Here is a 23,509-nt window from a genome sequence, read left to right on the forward strand (position 1 = left end):
CTCCTGGAACCTGTGTGCAGAGGATAGGATGTGGACACCTCAGAATATACAAATGATGCATATGTGGAACACCTTGGGCCAGGTCTCATGATCCAGTGGTCGTAGTTATGCCAGTGAATGCCAGGCAATAGAAGGAGGAGGAGGAGTGGCACACATGCTCCTGATTCCCAGTCATCTTTTGGGTGAAAAAGTTACCAGCTACGCTTATTCTACCTGGCTCCCAGGAGCCTCCCTGTCTGCAGTTGCATCTCCAGGCTTGGATACTGCACTTTGGATATGCTCAGGAGCTGCACTGCAATGTGAGCTCTCAGTTTATGGTAGACATGGGGATAGATCACTCAGTTAGCAGTGGATTAGTAGCCCCCAGATCTGGCTGCAAACAAAGTGAATTGGAACGGGGATAGAATGCACACCCTCTCTCCATGTGGGAGCCCCAACTAAGTAGATTTGAGAGTTAACTATAATGAGTTAATTGGCATCCAAGGCTACCTAAACTTACAGTGAATCACCTCGCTCCCCTTCCTCCTTTCACAGGAGATAACAACAGACTAATGAGCCAATTATGCCAAGCAGGGAGAAAGTAGATAAGACTTGTAATGTTCTCACCATCACAAAGGAGATGAGTCAGTGACCTAGACCTCGAGGTGTACCCATTGCAATTATTGATAGGATTACTGGAGAGTCCTTCCTAGCACAGAGATTCTTGCACACACCTGCATACTCTGATTTTTGTCACAATTGGCCTTGCATACAGAAGCATTGTCACACCCAGGAAGAACCATCAGTAACAATGCATTCCGCGCAGGTCCACCCAGAGAGCAAAGCATGACAGTAGGAATGTGCCCCCCACCCGCAAGGCACATTTTGAGATATAAGTATCCCCAGTTCCATGACCCAGTGTGCTCCCTTGTGCTTTACACTTGGGACTCCATCGGATGCTCCAACCAACGCTACAAGTGTTCCCTCGTGCCTTTTACTTGGGACTCCATTGCAACAAACACTCTCTTGTGCTCCATTCAGGATTCCATCCAACAACCTCCATGTTCCTTCATATACTATATTTGGGACTCCACTGAGCATCCCATATGCTCTCTTGCACCCCCAAAAGAGTTTGCAGTCACTATCTGCATCACTCCTTGTGCTAATCCATCCAGCTTGCCTCGTACCTATAGGAAGCTGGACCCATGGAGAAACATTTTGTGTGGGCACCTTTCCCTCTATTAATCTCTGCACCCCTCCTGCTTCCCATCATGCTGAGGAGTGACTCTGCAGTCCCTCCACGAGCCCATGGGTCTTGTTGTCCAGATCAGGTGAATATGAACCTTCACCCCTCTTCAGGCCCTAAAACTATCTCTGCTCCCTTTTCTTAAATCCAACCACCTCTACATCTCTCTCCCAAGCCTCTTTTCTCTGCCCACCTGGGAACTCACACAATTAGACTTTAAGCTAAATCACCTCATTGCAATTGGTTTACTTGGAAACGTATTTTTATTAGACTTTATAGCTAAAATGCATTATAGTAGTATATTTATCAGAAACATATTTTTATTCGCTTTAATCACACAATTCTCTTCCTGTATCCCTCTCCTTCAAAAAAAAATTCTTCTTTTAATTTTGAAACTATACCTTGCCTCAGTCCAGACATTTCTTGAGTCGAATCGTTTGCACAAATTAAAACCATGGAGCTGACCCCCTTGAGTTAATTCCCCCACAAAGCCCGAACACTGGGGTGCTGACCAAACACCCCAGGGTCAGTTCCATTAACAAAAACTACCCGAAAGTGATCATGTTCAGTCATGGTTGCTCAGCATGGACAACCAACACTGGATTCAGGTCTTAGAATTGAAGTAGGGTGGCCAATGTCACTTGCTTGAATTCTGCAATTCTTGCTTGAATTCTGCAACCACAATTCAGTTCTTGCACAGGATAACTTCCCAGTCATTTTCACAACACAGAAGGCCAGGAATCAGGAACACAAACACATCCTCCTCCCTCTGTGAGCTGTATTTTTCAGTGTCGGTTGTTTACAGTTGTATATATGTATATTAAATCTTATTGCTATGGAGATGTATGATTGATTGATTTATTTGAAAAAAATTATGCTATTCAAGTATGTGCAGGAGGGAAAAGGTTACAGGAATTTTTAATTGATAGACCTTGCAGTATTGGGACCCCTGCAGGCAGCTTGGGGAACCCTGTTTGAATGTAAGAAAAAGAAACAGGCAGAAGGAAGGCAGTTAGCTCAGGAGGGTTTGAGAGAGTGAGTCTTGAGTTTTGGAGAAAGTAAATACGACTGAAGAAGAAAGTGATTTATCTAAGAAAAGGAAGCATTTATTTATCTATAGGCAAAGGAGGTTCTGTACTCTAAAAGCCATTTTCTGTTCAGGAGGAGCCCAGGGGAAATCCTCAAATGGAAGGCAGGTCTGAAAGAAAACAGTGTCGTAACCAGGCAAGCCACTCTAATCCTAAATAGGAAAGTCACAGAGAAGGATTCTTACCAGTAAAGCATTACAAACCATCAACACTGCTACAAGTTTACATTTGATATCTGAAACCATTATGCTTACAAGAACGTGTTCAACACTATCGGAGGAAACCTAAATAAAATAAAATAAAACCTGTTACTTCAATGTTTCAAAGGTGATAGAATATTTTCTTTACTATTCCATGTTCACCAGAAGTGTTTAACCATGCTACAAAGCAATTTATCAGATTGGAAACATAGATGAAAGAATAAGCTCTGTCACAAATCTTTCCTAAGATTGTGATAATGGTCTCATGTGCAGGGGTGTAGTTGAGTCTGGATAGAGGGAGACGCCGACCTGGAACGTCTCCAGCTCCTGGGACACTCCTGGGTCTCTGGCAGCCTCCCTCTGCCACCCCCACCGCTCTATTTTCAAGCATGCTGCACGTGCATGTATCATCACTACCAGCCAGTAATAGGGAGGAGAGCTGGTCTTGGGGTAGCAAGCATGAATTGTCTCCTTTGCTAGGCAGGGTCTGCCCTGGTTTGCATTTGAATGGGAGCCTACATGTGAACACTGTAAGAGATTCCCTTCAGGGGATGCTCTTGAAAGAGCAGAAGATTCCAAGTTCCCTCCCTGGCATCTCTGAGGCTGAGACAGACTCCTGCCTGCCTGCAACCTTGGAGAAGCCGCTGCCAGTCTGTGTAGACAATACTGAGCTAGATGGACCTTTGGTCTGACTCAATATAAGGCAGCTTCCTATGTTCCTGTGTTCCACTCTCAGCCAGCTAAGTCTCTGGCGGCCTCCACACCACCATCCAACTTTTATTTTCACACGCCACGTAGTGTTTGCCACCACTATTGCTGATGCTGGGGCCAGACAGCAGATCACTCCCAGCCCTGAGTCTCAGGCAGCTTCTTCTCCCTAACTCAGCTCTTTTTGGCACGCACACAGCACACACAAATGCACACAGCCACCATCACATCCGGCAAGCTGGCTGGCCAGTGGTTCTGTTGTCCCCACTGCACCTCCTCTCCTGGCTGACTAGCTGCACCTCCTTCCCTCTCCCCTCTCCCTCCACTCGCCTCCTCCCTCCAGCTTGCTGATCTGACCTGTGGCTGCCAACCCATCTAGCAACTGGTTTCCTCTGTATGGTTCTCCTCCCATGCCTGCCCCCATGAATGTGATCCCATATCTCAGACTCCCAGCTTCCTGCCCCTTTTTAAAGAAAAGGTGGAGGGACTTCTAAACTTTTTTTGCAGGTGAATTGGAACGGGGATAGAATGCACACCCTCTCTCCATGTAGGAGCCCCAACTAAGTAGACTCGAGAGTTAACTATAATGAGTTAATTGGCAACTTTTTTTGCAGGGCAGGTTGCTGCTGAGATGCCTCCTTCTCTTCCACCTGGAGTCTGTGCGGGGATAAACCAAAAAGAAACCTTGAGAGTGGATTGTGTCAGCCCCAGCCCCCAGTACTGCCTGCTTGCCTTGGTGCTTGAGCTGGCTGCCTGGGTCTGGGAGTCTGGAAGAGCTAGCCACGGCCATTGTGCCTATCTGATCACGGGAGGCAAATTAAGGGGTGTTTTGTTTTTTAAACCATGCCTGCCTGTTCCCACTGCACCCCAGATTAAATCTTGGGCTGTATCGCTCTTTCTACTGATGAGGAAGCCTCTGCTTGAGTGCATTCCTCGGTTGCAAGGAAAGGAAATAAGTCATTCTAGCCAGGTTCATCTTCATGCCCCCAGGTCATCAGTGCGATCATATGGGACTAGGACAAGGGTGGGCAAATGTGGCCCTCCAGCTGTTGTTGAACTACCATCAATTTGTAAAACTGTGGCTGGGGGTGATGGGAGTTGTAGTTCAGTAACAACAGGAGGCCCAAGTTTGCCAACCCCTGGACTAGGAGATACCATGCTGATGCCCTGAGCATGCACAGAACTGCCAGAATAGCAGTTTCTTTCTCTTAATGAGCACACACTCAGATAAGCCAAGGAAACAAGGACAGATTCCATCCTACAGAAAAAACTTTTAGATTCAATCAAATGAGCCATGCTGAAAGCCATGCTGAAAACCACTTCCCCTCTCTAGATTACGTCCCTTGGGAAATCACCTATTCAGCTTTTTGTTTTAAGAGGAATGTCTAAGAGAACACTCATAGGAAATTAACTAAGCTTAGTATGCATATATTATGCAGGTTCTCCAGGAAATTAAAAGTTAATCATTAATAAAGAAATTCCTCAATAGAACAATCTCCCTGTCCAAGTGTAAAACCTATCTCCCGCTATCAATTAAATTGGACTTGAAGATCAGAGCCTCATCTATATATATTTTTCTCCTGGGTGTGCCAGGGAAAATGCGTCCCGGCAGCCCAGCTGATTGGCTGGGCTGCAGAGGCGCTTGATTGGCTGGCACACCCAGGAGGAGGAGAATTGGCCCCTGCAAGCCATGGCCGCTGGCAGGCCCGGCCTGGCAATGGGTGGTGGATGCGGGCCTGGCCCGGCCGCGGCGAAGCGGTGGCGGGCCCAGCCGAGGGCCGAGGTGGTGAGATGGCCGGCCGGCTGGCGGCAAGCAACTGGCCCCAATACCGGGGCAGAAGGTGGGGGTGGGGGGAGAGGTGGCTGGCCTGCCGCTGGCCGCAAAGACTGGCAAGCGGCGGCAGCGGGCACGGAAGGCCGCGGAGGCGGCACTTGGTGTGGCGGGCCTGCCGGCAGGACAGGCCACAGAGCCGGCTCTCGGCCAGGCACGCCGGCCAGGCCAGGAGGAGCCCGTGGGAGGGAACCGCGCGGTGGGACCTTCCTGTCTGCCACCCGGGAGGAGCGGTGGCAGCGGGCGGGTAAGTAGAACTTTTAAAAATGCAGGGGGGAGTGCAAGGAAGAGGGGGGAGGGGTGGGCAAAGGGAAAGGGGGAGGGCAAGGGGAGGGGAGAGGGGTGGGCAAAGGGAAGGGCAAGGGGAGGGGGAGGGCAAGGGGAGGGGTGGGCAAAGGGAAGGGGGAGGGCAAGGGAGAGGGCAGGGGAGGGCAAGGGGGAGGGGCAGGGGGAGGGGAGGGGAAGAAGGAGGGGGCAGGGGAGGGAGAGGGCAAGAGGGAGTGGGGCAGGGGGAGGCGGAGGGCAAGAGGGAGTGGGGCAGGGGGGAGAGGGGAGAGCAAGAGGGAGTGGGGCAGGGGGAAAGGGGAGGGCAAGAGGGAGTGGGGCAGGGGAGAGGGCAGGAGGGAGTGGGGGAGGGGAGGGAGGGCAGGAGAGACTTGGGCAGGAGGGTGAGAGAGAGGGGGAGGGGAGGGAGGGCAAGAGAGAGTGGGGTGGGAGGAAGGGGAAGAGAGGCAAGAGTGTGGGCAGAAGGGAGGGAGGGAGAGTGGGGCAGGAGAGAGAAGGGAACAGCCAGCCCCGAAGAGTGCACAGATGCTCTGTGTGGGTTTGGCTAGTAATTAGATTAATCTCACTAGGTGAGCCTCACACCCATAGCGATATCCACCTTCAGGCTACTCGGTTTATCTGACTTTCCCTTAGAAACAATAGCTGGTCACTGAAAGGCATCAACACTGAGATTAGAATTCTAGAAGGTGGAACCTGCTCAGCCTTCTTAAGCATGAACCAAAAAGGTCTTTCGGATATTAAAAAACTGGTCTTAGAATTAGTACTTTGTACAGTTCACATATTCAGGAGTCACCCAGCTGCATGTCATTCTGTTCCCAAGGATTCAGTCTGCCAACTTCTCACTAACTTGATCACCCAACCTGCTGAAAGCAGAGGGGTGGGGGAGCATTCAGTGAATGTGTCCTAGAGATTCCCAAGCCTGAGAATCTCAGAGCTGTAATCACTATTTGAGATCACTCTTTTGGGTCCCTTCAATTCTTTGCAAGCCAAGAACCTAATGCCTGGAGTTTCCTCTCAGCAGGTGAATCTCCCCTCTCATCGCTCCAGAACAAGGCAAAGCTTCAAGAGAGGTAAATATGTAACTTTTTCTATTCCCTCCTTTTCTCTCCCTTTCTCTCACTCCCATTTCCTATTGCCTGCAACTATATTCCCCCCCCACCCCGTCCCTCAATGTTAACCTATAAATGTGTCTTAGGGGCAACTCTATGCCATTCTCAGAACATTAACCCCCTAAGGAAAGTTCACTGGTAGCAAATCTGCTAAGGTACTAACCAATGTTCCTTCTAACAGGGATTCCCAGATGTTATTGACTACAACTCTCAAAATCCCAGGAACCTGTAGTGGCTTTTGCTTGGGTATTATGGGAGTTGTGGTCAACAACATCTGGGAATCCCTGTTAGAAGGAACACTGGTACTAAGAAGGAACACTGGTACAGCTTTTCACTCATAAATCTCTTTAATCAAACTCAGCTTTGCTTGTAAGAAACATGTCTGTACTCTGTTGTACAGATTGCCCTTCTGACTACTCTAGCTCAGGAGTATCCTATCCGTGGTCAACTTTCCCAGTACCTCAGTGTATAATTTGGCTGTATGCAGGCTTGCACTACGTTGAGTTAAATTCCTGGCATTAAGCCAAAGCATAGTCATCAAGGGTGGTAACTACCACACTTCAGAGCAAACCTGGTAATAGATTTATTGGTGGAGAAGGTGTGTGCAGCTGTAAAACTGGTAAGAGGGAGGACACTGCTTCTTGCTAACCTGCTGTCTCTGAAGTAGGGCTAATTAATTTGGAGAGTGTGGAGGGGGCACACAGTTGTGGCATGCATGAGCTGGATGGGCAGCTGGCCTGGGAACATGATCGTTTCCTACTTGCTAACTATATAACTTGCAATGTTATAACAACTCCTGAGTGGCTGGCAAGAAAGAAAATTTGCACACAAGAAGTGGATTCTCGAGTGTTACAGCATTTTCTACCATGAGTAAAAATAAAAATTAAAAATGGATGGGTGGGCAATTAACAAATGGGGGTTGTCATGGAGAGCACCTTCATTTCTGAATTTGTGACCACACCACTGCTCACATGTGTCAAACGATCTGAGTGGTGGCAGCAGGGCTACCTAGCAGAACGGCAACCAGCACACCCTCTGCTTTCTGACATTCAGAGGCATAACTATTATTGCTGGATTGTGAGAACTGGCCCCCTATATTGTCCAAGTTGATGGCACAGCAATGACAGTTCTTCATTAAGAAAGTCCTACTACTCAACAGTGGCCACTATGTAAGAGATGCTCCTTCTTCAAGTACAGATAGATCTCAAGTCTGAGTGAGGAACATTCACAGACAGTGAAGCTATTCCCACAGTCACTAGAAACCAGGCTAAGGGAGCCCAGCCCAGTTTCTAGTGATCATCAGAACCACCGGGCTCACAGGCAAGCCCAGTGGTTCTATGGCGGCTAGCTCACCTAAGTAACCCTCCTGCTAAACAAGGTTAATGGAGTGAGTGCTCTGTTAACCTCATTATTTTGATCATGTGTCAGCCGCTGACTTGGGGTGGGGGGAGAGGGGATGGCGACCGCAGATAGGCACTGCACACTTGTACCTCCCGGGAGCTCCGGGGGCCGGGGAGCCACATAACAGCTTTCCGCTTCCCACGACTCCCGGAATTCCCCAGCAAGCCATGGCTGGGTGCATGAGCACGCGACTGAAGCTGCTGCTTGTTTGGGAGGCCGATCTGGCCACTCAGCAATGAGCAACTGCTCATGTGCGGGGAGAGCGGGCTAAGCCCACTCTCCCAGCCAGACCCCTTGAGGCTCTACACCTTGATCATGTGTGGAGCCCTAGTGTATGCTGGAGGAAGTCCTGCGACTCTTCCCTTACTCTTTACTTAGTTTACAAATCTTACTCTTTACTTACTTTACAAATCTTGGCTGCAAGATTTGGGCACCCTTCTACGCAAACAGTTTGCCCAGCCCCTCACTCTCCCTTCCCAGTGTCAGGAAGCAACCTGATAAATATATGGCCCTTGGAGAGGGCTGCAGGATCCTCTCCCCTCAGCACAGGATGCAAGGGATGCATAGGTTAGGGTGGACAACTATTCTGCAGGTCTGATGTCCAGTATTTGAATAAGCAGGGTATAAAGTATTCAGATTGATTCACATTAGTAATTCTCATAGTAAGTGCAAGTTAATTGGCAAGAATTGTAGGGATGTGCATGGAACTGGTTTGGAGGCCCTGCCGGTTCGAACAGCAGCTGGTTCAGCCGGTTCAGAGGTGGTCGGTGCTGCTTTAAGGGTGGGGGAGGGTGCACTTTCCCCTCCTGCCGCTCTTCCCTCACCGGCGCTCCAGTTTTCTAAAGTCCCTCAGAGCAGCAGTGTACCTCCCTGCCGCCCCATTGCCCCCGTTTACCAGAACTATCTGGAAGTAGTTGATGCGCCTGCATGCACACACACCCAGCATATGCAGGCACATTGGCTACTTCCAGATAGTTCCAATAAATGGAAGCAATGGGGCAGTGGGGGGGGGGCTGTACGCTGATGCCCCGATGGACTTTAGAAAACGAGAGTGCCAGCGGGGGAAGAGCGGTGGGAAGGGTAAGTGCACCCTCCCCCGCCCTTAAAGCAGCACCTCCTCACCTTCGAACCACCCCCATGCACTTCGAACCCGGTTCCATGCACATCCCTAAAGAACTCTTCTCCATACTGATGAAGCCCACTTGCAGAGCTATGTAATGATGACAATGATACTGATAATATAATGTGAGCATGGTAATCATCATGTCAAAATCATGTTTGTGTGAATTCATCATTAAGCCAAAAAAAAAAACCTAACTCCTTAAAGAATATTGCATCCAAAATACTCACTTTTGTTCTGATACAAAAGATGGCTAGTTTATTTTTCAGAAATTGAACACATTAAAGTTTAAACAACACATGAATTTGATTTGTTCTCTGCCCCCCATCATATGGTGATGATACTATCAATTCTCTAAGGGGTATTCAGTGGAATTGTCAAGACTTGGAATCTGAATCTCCAGAAGTACTTATAAAGAAATAGGTAGCCCTTAAAGACTAACTGAAAAGCTTGTAAAATGGCTTAATGTTGTATAAGCTTTCTGTGAGTGACAATCCATTTTATTAGATGCTGGATTGGTAGTGGAGAAACAGTAACACAGGCAGTTGTACACAGAGCATGGAAACATTCTAAGATTCTTAAAGGGACAGTGGTTGGGGGAAAAAATCAATTAACATCCTTATAATGTGGCAGAAAAACATGGGTAATCCTTGTCTAATGCAGTCAATCTTTCTAACAGATTCCTGTTTTGCTTCCTCGATTAAATCTCCAGGCTGCATTTGGATATAATGCCAAACCAGAGGTAAACATGCCAAAGGTTTGAGTTTGTGGTCGTCCGAATCTGTGAAACCATGGTTTTGTCACTCAACCACAGTTCCATTTTTGCTCCTGAACCTGCATGTGCACATTTGGTTTGTACTGAGTTTCACTGCTGAAACCTGAGGTTGGAAGGTCGCATTGTGTTGTCCGAATTCTGTCACTGCTGTAACCTGGGTTATGTGTGCAAGCTCCTTCCACTGCCATCAAGAGGTCAGCTCAGAGCAGCCCAGAAATGTTTCAGTTCTAGGGGGCCATATTTCTCATTGGCTACCTCTTGGATGCCCCACCCTCTACCATCTTGCTCCTCCTGATGCTGCTTGGCAACAGGGATGCCACATACCTGCAATTCCTGCATTTAAAGGGAAAGAAACATATTGGTGAATGAGTGCTTTCCACTGCATGTTTTGGGCCTTGGGTATTCCTCGCCAAGAAAGAGATGTTAGAATGAGATGGAGACAGCGGGAGAGGTCCCCGACAATTCATCACTGCGAGGCTTTTATGCAAAAACACACTGAGTCTTGGAAGCACAAATCTAGCCGCACAAATGTGATGTGTGTGTCTATCAATGTTACCTGTTCTTTAACAGTGGGTGCTGTGTGCTGGGATTTGTGTGTGTGTGTGTGTGTGTGTGTGTGTGGGAGGGAGTTAGGGGTTACATGGTGCTATTCCTGTGCTGACATTTCAAAGCCAAGGGCTCTGAAGGGTTTTCATGGGAAAAGGCTAACTTGGTCTGCGGAAGAGAGAGGCTGGTTTGTGCAGCGCTTTGGGAAAGAAGGTATTGAGGCTTGAAAGGGGTGTGCAACCTGCAACATGTCCCCTGACATGTTGTCTGCCATGCAGGATTTGCAATGCAGATTTCAACAGAAAGTATAACAGGCAGCAGTCGAGGAAGGCAAAGAGGAACATGTGCAAAGAACCCATTTGTCTGTCCAAGACCCAATCCAGTACACCTTCCAAGGAAGACAGTTCTGCAAAGGGATCGCATGTGTTGTCTACTTGGGCAGCATAATATGGGGTGCCTGGCATGGCTGAACATTTTCTGTAATCTTACTGTGTAGAAGCACAGCGGCGTGCCTCATGAATGCTTGTACCTGTGTGTGGCCCGAGTGCTTTTCTGGGTGACAGTGCCAAGCAAAGCACTGTGGGCTCATGCATCCAGAGTGGGGCTATTCTCATGACCAACAAAAATCGGGCTAGGAGAGGCTAGCCCGATTTTTTTTGGTTGTCAGAACCACTGGGCTCGCAGCTGAGCCCAGTGGTTCTGGAGTGGCTAACCCGCTCGAGAACCCCTGGCAAAAAGCAGGTTTGCAGAGCGAGCGCTCCTGCAAACCTGCTTTTTGCGATCGTGAGTAGCCGCAGCACGCCTTTGCGCCGTGCCTACTCATGAGTAGACCCCCGGCCAGGAGGCTTAAAAGCAGCCTCCCGGCTCGGGGTTCTTCCCAGTATGCCCTGCGCACTTGCGCAGGGCATACTGGGGCTTGCAGGGGCCGCGCGGCCCCTGCTCCCCCCACCCCCAGCCGGCTCCATCTCGGAGCCGGCCATCGTGTGGGCGGCCGATCTGGCCGCCCAGGGCTCCCTGCCCGCTCAGCGCCCTAAACCGGGTCTCACTGATTGTGAGACCCGGTCCAACGTGTCTGCCCTGATAAAACACCTGCAAGCTGTCAAGTTCACTGCATGCATGTTACAAAGCTAGTTGGTGCAGACACATGCCCACATCTGGGAGGGAACACTGATGGACAGGTAGCAACCACCTGCTGTAAGCCCATACAACTTTCAAGTGGGAATTAGGTTCAAAGGTTTCCAGGGGTGTAACTAGGGGAAATGGCGCCTAGGGCAAGCACTGAAATTGCGTCCCCCCACACCCCCTCTCAAACATCTGACACGCATCATTCAGAAAACTTGTCTTTTACCATAATATTAGCTCAAAAATACAGATCTTGCTGGGATGCAGCCTAGAAGGGGGAGGGGTTCCCCTGCTTAGAAACCAGAGCTTGCAAAACCTCAGTTGAACAATTATCTGTGGTATGATTCCCAGATTCACAGATTAACCACTGGTTCATCTACCTGAGGTTTCACACTATGTCTGAATGGACCCCCAGAATAGATCTTCTTAAGTATAGACACTCTCAATTGTGTACAAAAAAGAATTCATAAGGGGACCACATATTGACCATCTAAAGCCACATCTGCTCCCCTCCCTGCAAGGGGAGTTCTTGTGCAAATTCCTATTAGAAGGAGGGGAAAGGTACTACATTTGTCCATAAATCAAAAGATGGTCTCAAGTGTCTTTATTGCTATATTTTTACCCTGCCCTTCCCCTCTGATAGTTTCTCATTTTCTGTGTCCTGGCTGCATTGGGATGTCTGTAGAATGCAGGTTTATGTATTTATTTCCCCTTCAAAGCAGTTACAATAATAAAACAGAAGTCAACAGCTTTAAAAACCACACTTAAAGTGCTAGATAACAGCTCACAAATGCATCAATGCCTTTTACACTGTATGTGTAAAGCCTCTTTAAAGGACCTCATTAGATGTGAACTTTGCCTGTATAAATAAAACCATCCGGCTTGCTATCTAACCATATGGTTGTCTAACGATTTCAGTCTCCGGAATTACTCACGTAGACCTACATATGACCAATTCTTGACGGACCTGTTAGTTTTACAGAACCTTTTCCACAACAATTTGGTCTTAATTGTTGAGTTGTTTTAATCTTGGTTTCGTTTTAAAGAGCTACATTTTAATATACTTCCTAATGTTCTGTATTTGCACAAGTGTGTGGGGTGTTAATACAGGCTAAATTCTGCTTCCTGTCTACACTGGAGAAGCTGACAAGGATATTTTCATATGTTAATTTTCTGAGTCACAAACATGGTGTGGCTCTCTGTTTATAATGAATAGCCCATTAGTAAATTCTCCCATTGTAGTTGCATGGCTAGTTTATCAGGTTTTCCAGTCCCAAATGAAACCTTTAAAAATGTCTGGTAAAACTTTCAGAAGAGCACCTTTATGCTTGTTGTTAAAATTGTGGTAGTTTTGTCTAATGCAAATAGCACACAGAATCATGGTAATGGTTATTGGTCCCATTTCCTTCTTGTAGCCTGTTTTCACAGAAACTTGCCACCATTTCAGTTTTTTTAATAAAACCATTTGATCACTGTGCTGGTTCATGACCCATAACAAAGCATTCAGCAGTCACAAAGGTAATCAGCAGCCTTGAGTAACAGGGTTCTGAAAATTATGAGGTGGGCGGGGAGAGAGAGAGGCTGACAAACACATTGCATATCAAAAGGAGCTACTCATTCATACCTTTTCTATCATGCATCATAGAGATGAAATGCGTAATATGACAACAAATCATTCCATTGTTAAACTGGTTTTTGAAAAAGCAGATTACAGATACTTTGTTTTAAACAGCCATGAGGATGATACACCCTAAGCTACCTTTCACCTTAATCCAGCACTACACATTGATCACATTGATCACATACAAATCTGCTAAATAAGTTAATATGTGTTGACTTCGGCTTGGAAAAATTGTATGAATATACCCTTAGGCTCTTGGTTTCTTCTAAGATTTTAGGATGTCTTACATGTAATGCCTTTACTTTAACAATTCCAAAATGTCACTCAGGAACCACAAAAATCACAAGAGTCTTCAGCTAAACTGATGTTAATAATGCTACATTATACTTTGGACTGGAAAGAGACCTAAGGATTCTTTACCTTATACCAACAGTAGGCAATCACCACTCATCTAAGCATTGCACTTTTGCTCACAGTTTCCTCACTCCCTTGCCAAAGGCTGGCATGGTGATAAAAGGCCCAGCAATGTCTATTCTGTATAAGGGAGTCCCACATGCCAGATCTTTCAACTGCAAAGTTCTGGCTGTTTTCTGACATATATGAGTAGCTATGAATCATCCCAGTCAACAAAATGAATGTCTATTTCTTCAACTTTAAGAACTGGACAGAAGATACAGTTTGGCTTCTCTAGCATTCTTATGCAAGCGCCATTCATTTCAAAGATAGTTTGGGCCATCAGAATATTTTGAGAATGGGAGTGTACACTTTTGAAAATGAGGCTCTACATTGTTTCAGATGAAGGTTTTCTCCTTTGAGTAGGTTTAAATACTTCTGAAAGAGTTTATTCTCTGCTAAGGAGATCATATGATTTGGTATTTAACGAAAACTGAGCATCTCAGTCCTCTCAACCAGCAAATACTACCCAACCAAACTGTTCTTTGCTAATGCTAATGCCTCTGCTTAATTTACTCAACAAGCATAAATTATCCCCTGCTAACTGGGCAAAGAGCCACCTTTTACTGTGGTGATTCTCTTTATTTAGCAGGGGGAGAGTAACTGGCCCTATCCACCCGCAGCACAGTACCTCCAGTAACTGATGCTGGTGTCTATCGTGTGTTTTTTAGAATGTGAGCCCTTTGGGGACAGGAAGCCATCTTATGTATTTATTATTTCTCTGTGTAAACTGCCCTGAGCCATTTTTTGAAAGGCGGTATAGAAATCGAATTAATAATAAATAAATAAATAAATCTCCCAGTGAGGCACTACCTTGGCATGGTTGTGGGGCTTGCGTGCTCTGAGGAAGGTGAGAGCTATGCCAGAGGTCCAACCATACTGGACAGGTCTCACCAGAGGAGCCAGACAAAGAGTGGCTCTCCCATCAACAATATGGTGAGACGTAACTTTAATAAATCTATACTGGATTGGTCATCGCCCGGGTCAACAAGGACCGCACCAGGTGCTGGAGTCCCTGGACATCTGGTGGCAAGTGGGCAACAGGACTCAGGATCTTCAGTTGAGCAACCAGGGCTGGAGACTGTGAGGTTACTGGAAGAAACATCGCTTAACCGAAAAAAATATACAAAAAATGCCAACAAGGAAATAATGATCTGCTATTACAAGTCTAGTCCAACTAGAAGAGGTTATTTAAAAAGAATGTACCAAATTTGGAAAGAGAAGCATCCAGATACAGAAATAACAGAACAAAGGCTAGCAGACCAGAGAAGATTCATAATAAGAAATAAAGTATTCACAGGAGTTGAGCTGGAAGACCTGCAAAGAGCAACACAGGCTCAAGATATGGAAGAAGAATTACCACCAACTGAAGAAGTTGCTCAGGTGCAGGTGGAGGAGGAGGTGTTGGAAATAGAGGATGCCACTGTTGCTGAACTGTTTCAAAATCAAAACCAGGCAACCTCCCCTTTGCCTTCACCTCAAAAACCCAAATGCCGTTTAATAGAAAAGCAACAAGAACTAAAGCAAAAAATAACTGAGCACATGAACCAAACAACCACCAGGGTTTGACTTCCAGCGCTAAAAACAGTTGCCAAAAAGCAACTTGCTCAGGCATTAAAAGATGTCAATGCTGCACTTGCAGAAATAACAACCAAGAATTTGCAAGAAAGAAACCAACTAATGTACAGTGCAGCAATAATAACAATACAAGAACTTGGATATAAGATCAGTGGACCTGTCAAAAAAGAAAGTAGTACATCACCTAAATGGAAGATTAGATTAGAAAATAAAATCTGCAGGCTTAGATCAGATGCTAGTAAATCGAAAGATATGAAAGACAAGAAGCTGATGAATTAAAACAACAAACAGTATCAGATCCAAAAATACCACCTAGATTCAAGGAAAATTAGAGAAGTTCAGGAAATAAAGCAGCAAATAACAGTAGTGTCAAAGAAGAATAGCAGATAAGAAGCCAGAACTACACAACACAGGCAGAATCTCCAATTCCAGTCGAATCAGAGATGTTTCTACCAAAGCATAGAAGGAGAAACTGCAAGAAACTTAGAAACACCAAACAAAGAAGAAAGTGCAATTCTGGGGGAAATTATGGGACAATCCAATAGATAATAATAAAAAAGCGGGCTGGGTGAAAGAGGTCGAAAAATGTAACCAACAAATGCAAGATCTAATAACAACACCAGAATTAATAAGTGAAAGAGCAAAGAAAATTAAAAATTGGACTGCACCAGGAGACAATGAACTGCATGACTTTTGGCTTAAACACTTAACAAGCCTTCATAAACAACTATCAAAACAGTTCAATCACATGTTGCAAGGAGGTGATATTGAACAATGGCTAACAACTGGGAAAACTCATCTCATAATGAAAGACCCAGCAAAAGGTGCAGTTCCAAGTAATTATAGACCGATAACCTGCCTGCCAACCATGTTCAAATTATTAACTGGAATAACAGCAGATAAAGTGATGCAACACTTATTAACTAACAAACAGCTTCCAGTTGCACACAGAAAGGAAATTGCCCGAACACCAGAGGCACAAAAGACCAGCTGCTGATTGACAAAATGATTTTAGAAAATTGCAAGAGAAGAAAAACAAATCTAAGTGTTGCATGGATCGACTACAAGAAAGCCCTTGATTCATTGCCTCACACATGGATACTAAAATGTTTAAAAACAACTGGTGTCAGCAAAAACGTTCAGATATTTATTTTAAAAAGCCATGAGCATGTGGAGTACACAGTTAACAATCAATGGCGAGACACTTGGACAGGTTAGCATTAGAAGAGGCATTTTCCAAGGGGACTCACTATCCCCTCTGTTGTTTGTAATCGCCATGACCCCACTTTCACAAATACTAAACAAAACAGGCTTCGGATACCAAATATCTAAAACATCAAGTAAAATCAACCATCTGCTGTACATGGACTATCTGAATTTGTATGGAAAGTCCCAGTCAGAAATCAAATCACTGCTAAACACAGTCTGTACATTCAGTAGCAATATAGCAATGGAGTTTGGACTAGACAAGTGTGCTGCATTAATAATGAACAGAGGAAAAATAAGAAAAACAGAAGGAATAGAACTGCCCAATGGAAGCAACATCAAGAACCTGGAAGAGAAAGAACATTACAAATACTTGGGCATTCTCCAGGCTGATAACATTGCACACACTGAAGTTAAAAGAAAAATTGGAAGTGAATACATCAGGAGAGCTAGAAAAATCCTAAAGTCCAAACTCAATGGCCGGAACACCATACAAGCCATAAACACCTGGGCTGTACCTGTTATCAGATACACTGCAGGAATAATAGACTGGACCCAGGTAGAGCCAGAGCCGCTAGATCGTAAGACCAGGAAAATAATGACCATCATGCTCTGCACCCCTGCAGTGATGTCGATAGGCTATACCTCCCTCGCAGCTCAAGTGGAAGAGGAATGCTGCAAGTCCATCAAACAGTAGAGGAGGAGAAAAGAGGCCTTGAAGAATATATCAAGGACAGTGAAGAAGATCCACTTAAAATGGTCAACAACGAGAAACTATTAAATAACAATGAAACAAAGCAGGCCTACAAGAAAGAACAAGTCAAGAACCGAGCAGAAAAATGGAGAAATAAGCCCCTGCATGGTCAATATTTGCACAATATAAGTGGAAAATCAGACATCACCAAGACCTGGCAATGGCTTAAGAATGGCAACCTGAAGACAGAAACAGAGGGTTTAATACTGGCTGCACAAGAACAGGCACTAAGAACAAATGCAAAAAAGAGCAAAGGTAGAAAAGTCAACAACAACCAGCAAGTGCCGCCTTTGTAAAGAAGCAGATGAAACCATGGACCACCTAATCAGCTATTGTAAAAAGATCGCACAGACTGACTACAAACAAAAGCATGGCAAGGTAGCAGGGATGATACACTGGAACATCTGCAAAAAATACAAGCTACCTGTAGCCAAAAATTGGTGGGACCACAAAATTGAAAAAGTTGAAGAAAATGAAGATGTAAAAATATTATGGGACTTCTGACTACAAACAGACAAACATCTGCCACACAATACAGCAGATAGAACTGTAGTTGAGAAGAAAGAAAAACAAGTTAAAATAATCGACATAGCAATACCAGGGGATAGCAGAATAGAAGGAAAAAAAAATAGGAAAAAATCACCAAATACAAAGATCTACAAATTGAAATTGAAAGGCTGTGGCAGAAAAAGACCAAAATAATCCCAGTGGTAATTTGCACCCTGGGTGCAGTTCCAAAAGACCTTGAAGAGCACCTCAACACCATAGGGGCCACAGAAATCACCATCAGCCAATTACAAAAAGCAGCTTTACTGGGAACAGCCTATATTCTGTGACGATATCTATAACAACAGCAACAACACTGACAATAAAATTCAGCCATTCCAGGTCCTTGGGAAGGACTTGATGTCTGGATAAAACAAACCAGTCAATAACACCTGTCTGACTGTGTGAATTAAAAAATAATAATAATAAAATATTTTTTAAAAAATCAAAAGAAAACAAAATGCTGGTAATCCATTGCATAGGACAGAAGCCAGACAAGCCACCTTTGAGCTAACAGTGAGTACAGTAAAACCAAGGCCAAATACATGTTTTGCATGACTGGCCATGAACAGGCAGTTTATGGCTGCTGGTTCTGGGAGAAGCAAGTGAATACCATGTCTCTTTAGTGCCTGCAAGGGGGATAATGTCGGGCCCAGCTGCCAAAGATAGGGCTGAGAGAGACTTCTGCTTGCAACCTTGGAGAAGCCGCTGCCATTCTGTGTACATAATATTTATTTATTTATTTATTTATTTAAGATATTTACTATACTGCCCAATCCACAGACTCAGGGCGGTGTACAGACAAGAACAATATCTGAGATAATACTGAGATAGATAGACCAATGGTCTGACTCAGTAGAAGGCAGCTTCCTGTGTCCCTGTGTTAGTCCTACATGGTCACACCTGAACGCAGTAGTAGCTCATCATGGTCCAGAAGGAACAGCCAATTTAAAAGGCCAACTCTCCCTTGACAAGGGAGGTGATGGTGGGAAAGGGGGGTGGCTCACTGGCTGGTGCCAGAGGAGAAGGCTCGTCACGTTACTACGAGAGATTGGGATGGCATTACAACCCTGCACAACATAAGGCCCGGGGGCCAGAAATGGCCCGCAGAGTCATTTTTGATGGCCCAGGTAGCCAGCAACAGCAGGAGTCCCAACATTTGGCATTTGTGTGGGGCTGGAACAATCAGGTGCCGACTGACTGAGCAAGGACAGGGCTTATTTTCTGGCCACTATCCTTGGTTATAACTGTGGGCCTCTGCGGGGAGGGAAGGCCCTACAACAGACTAGTAATTGCTTTAAGATTTATTAATTAATGTTAATAATTAATTAATTAATTATAAATTATAAATGTTACTGCAATAATCAATGCACTGAGAATTTACTTCGGCCCCCCCACACATCATAATGGTTGTTTCTGGCCCACTGGGATGTGTGAGTTGTGCACCCCATCAGCCATAGGATGAAGGGTGGAAGGCTGGCTAGAAGGAGGCAATCCATGTGATAGCCAGGTGGTTTCAAAGGAAGAAGGCAAGTGGGATGAAAGACTAACTATGGGTGTCCTGTAATACCCTAGCTCATGGGGAAGAAGGGAAGGGCCCTCCTGTACCTGAAGGGAAGGAGCAGGGGGATCTCCACACGTTTATTTATTTATATTTATTTTTTACATTTATATCTCGCTCTTCCTCCGAAGAGCTCAGAGTGATGTACATGCTTATTTATACCCTTTAGAGTTCCTTGTATGGTGCTGTCAGGAGTGACTTTAACTTTGGGATGTGTTTTGTTAATAAAGAAAAGATTGCTGTTGAAGACTAAACAAAGTCACGTGTGCCTCTGTTGGCTTGCCCTATATTCCCTGCCAAACAGCCCAACCCCTTTGATATGGAATTGCCCTCCTGGGATGACTCGTATGTCACACTGGCCAACAATATCCATGTCAGAAGCAAAAGAGGAGTAGCACCCTGCCACAGCAGCAGACAGAAAACAGACATGTCATAGAGCATTTATCATCTCCCTGCAGCCCCTGCTCCCATGACCTAGTGATATACACCAGGCAGCAGGTTGCCTTTCCCTGGAGAGCAGCATAGATCACAAGGACAAAGGTCACACATAAGAGCTGTAGCTGTGACCCCTCCTTGAAAAGGGCTGGGAGGCATCCTTACAAACAGGCGCACCTAAGAAACTACAGTGCCTTTGTTAGGCAGAGAGAGCACCACAGCTGTCAGTCACCGATTTGCCTTTTGTTCCAGCCAGAGATGTGGGGTGGGAATTTTTTTTTGCATCCTTCTATTTTTCCATGGATTTTTTTCTTCCCATTAATTTTTTTTTTATTGGCTGACATTCAGACTAGCATTGTCACATGGCTCTCAGAGACATATTTTGGTGGCACACGGTGGACTTCAGAAGGAAGGGGATATGGGTGAAAAACTTTGCTCCTTAATCCTAAGAGTGCAGGAACAGACTGCAATTGTTTAGTAATGACAAATATACATTATGTCCATGCTCAGAGTCATGGTTCTACAATACAATATTATTCACATCTGTTTCTTAAATGGGACCCTCAACTGGAGCATCCAGGAACAGAGAACTCCGGCGCACCAGACGACATGAACTGCCTGGGGTAACTCATGCAGTTGTGTATGAGAATAGCCTTACTTGGTTTCAATTACTCTGTCTCATAAAGGATTAGCAGAGAGCTATTATAGTTCCAACAATATGAAAGCAGTTGATAAAAATATATATATTCTAAAATATATTTTTCCAGCACATTTTTCAATGAATGTTTCCACTTGACTGCCTGAAAGAGATGTGGATTTTTGCTCAAGTCCTAGGCAGACTGTTCTAGTTAACTATAATATTATAGTTCCTCTATGGAACAAAAATTGAAAACAAAGTCAATTTTAAAGTACAGACATATATTTCTTCTGAGGAGTGTTCTTACCATAATCCTGGGAAGATATAAACTGTTGAGGATTATAATTCAGCAGTCCAATTTCCAAAGAGAGGGTTAATGACTGCCATAATTATACTGGATCAAAACTGTAATCATCCCAACTATATAGAAGTTGTTCCTGTTGTGACTGGGTACTTGGTGGCTGGTCTGGAGAATGGATTAGTGTTCTCTTCATCTAGTGTAGATCAGCTCTCCCAGGAACCCATTTGGAAATAAGTTGAAGACACATGGATCATTTCTCTATAATCAGGTATCCACATATTTAGGCTTAGCTCACTAGCCAGCCATTATTTGTGGTCACCACTAACCCCCTCTCTTCCCTCAGGTCCTTTCCTGGTACATAGGAAGAGGACTGAAAAGAGAAGTGAGTCTTCTGTTTTTGACACTGGGAGTTTTCCCAGACAGCAGGCTTTACCATGGGTTTTCTGCAAGGCTTTACTGCGAGTTCGAAGTTGCCACCCAAAACCAATGCAAAGTGGTTTTTTTTTACCCCAGATAGAAATTGGGCTACACTTTAACACACGATGAAAAATATGAATTGTATGAAGCGCTCCCTGATAGCTTTCAGGAACTTTGAGGAAAATTTGGCCAGTATGTGAACACACACCTCCATGTGAACACACACCTCCATTCTGGAGGATAAGTGAACCCCATGAAAAACATCTGGGGGACAGAGAGGATAATAAACAATGGGAGCTCTCTCCTACTGCTCGGCAGGGGCGTAGCAAGGTTGGAGTGGGCCCAGAGACAAGATTTTAAAATGGGCCCCTCCCCAAAGTCCAGGGCCTCCGCACACCCCAGGCCCCCAAGGATTTAAGTCTGATATTCCAAAATAAGTATGCTGCCTGCAAATACATTTCACTGAATACACACACACACACACGTCACAATATATAGTGATATACATTGAGTACTATACATTTGTATTACTTTTAATGCCTAGAACACACTAGAAAGATGAATTATTAAAATGGGCCCCTCGCTGCAGATTAGCAAAGGAGACTTTCAACCATGCAGGGTGAACCTATGTTTGTTTTCTCAGAATTCTGAACAAACTCAGTCAAGTTTGATTGCAGGAGGTTTTTCACAGGAGGCTTTTAAAGCCCTTTAAGACACATCTCCTCTGGAATGGAGGTGCTGCATTCACATTGGCCAGATTTACCCTGAAGTCCCTGCAAGTTATTGGGGAGCAGTTCACACACAAGAAAAATAAAATAAAAGCACCACACATGCTTCACAGTTCTCACTCAGACCTTCTGGGTTGCAAAACAACTTGAACATAAGTGCATTTATAAATGAATGAATGAATAAATAAAATTAATAAAATACTGTTCCAGAAGTTTTTGCAATTTTCTGCCATGAAACAAGCCACTTATAGGACTTTTTAGATAGTTTTTTTAAAGTCAGCAAATTTTCCAAGCTGTTTCAAAATAAATATTCAGAGACTTCTCGGTCCCTCCCCCCCCCATATCCAAGCCCTATGGCAAGCAGATCCCTATATATGGGGGGGGGGGGGCGGGAAAGGTAACCACAAAAAGGAGTTCACACTCTACCTGGCAAATGCTGGTCTGGGTTAAGCAGGGCAGCAAAGGATCTTCTGCTGCAGAGAACACTCTGGCTGCCTCCTCCTTCCTGGCTTGCTTGGGCCCTACTCGAGTTCAGGCTTCACTGCGGCCCACATGGAGGCCTCCGTGGAAGCCCCGCCCACCCGCCGATCAGCTGAGAGGCGGGAGAAAAGGAGCTCTTTGCAGCTTGCCTGCTGCTTCCATTGCGGGCCAGCAGAACAAGCAGGAGAGACGGCGAAGAGGGCAAGTGGCTGAGGGGCCTTGGGGCTGGGCAGGGGGCAATGGGCAATGGGGAGTCACGCGAGGTGCCTCTGGGGTGCCCCTCCAGGCAGTGGGGCCCCCAGACAACTGTCTCCCCTTGCCCTATCATTGTTACGCGCCTGCTGCTCGGCAACCATTCCTGCTGTTTCTCACCTTCTCAACAATAGCAGTGGAAATGAAATCTCTGGGGAGAAAATCTGTGTGGTTCATGCTGTCCTGCTCACCAAACATCTGGGGACAGACTTCAGTGGCGAGCTGGCCAGTGGATTTCTAGTTGCCTGTCCATGACCTTATAAACACTAACAGAAAGTGCAGCCATAGGTATATTATGCATGCAGCGGGGAAATGACTTGATTAGCAAGCCAGAGGTTGCGGGTTCAAATCCCTGCTGGTATTGGGCAGCAGTGATATAGGAAGATGCTGAAAGGCATCATCTCATCCTGTGTGGGAGATGGCAATGGTAAACCCCTCCTGTATTCTACCAAAGACAACCACAGGGCTCTCTGTGGTCGCCAGGAGTCGACATCCCGGCACACTTTACTATTTATTCATAAGAAATTATATTCATAACCACTAGGTGGCACACAGATTCTTCAGTTGGTAAAACAGATTTTTCAACATAGATTAGATTTATGATTTTCAAAGAATAGGATGACCCATTACTAGGTCATGGAATATTAGGCATTGGGTCCCTTCAAATGACCTGTCACATTAAGTAAGTGAAACAAAGTTTGACTATCTTTTGTACAGTATTTAATTTTTTAAATAAATAACTTCTCTAATTTGTCAGTTAAATTTTAGGTTGTTTATATAGCATGTATTGCTCTTCTGTGATTTTTAAGTGATTATTTTGGATGATGGGGATAACTGAGTGCTTCAATTGGATCATGAAAAAAGAAGTTTGATATTTGCTGGACTAGATCATATTGAAGGAAGCAAAATGATAAAACAATAAACTTCAATTTCTAACAAGATGTAATAATAAAATACTGTATGAACAGAAAAAACTAAAAAGAAATAGCCGGCAACCATTTCTATAACCGCATGGCTTCCAGTTGCTGTGATCAGCTGCTGCTGTATCTATGTTCGTTTTCCCCATGTGATTGTATGTTCAATGTAAAATGTTTGTCCCTTAAGTATTATTTGGTGGCCCTTTTATTATA

Source organism: Hemicordylus capensis, chromosome 5 (assembly GCF_027244095.1).
Source record: "Hemicordylus capensis ecotype Gifberg chromosome 5, rHemCap1.1.pri, whole genome shotgun sequence".
In the NCBI taxonomy this organism is placed as follows: Eukaryota; Metazoa; Chordata; class Lepidosauria; order Squamata; family Cordylidae; genus Hemicordylus; species Hemicordylus capensis.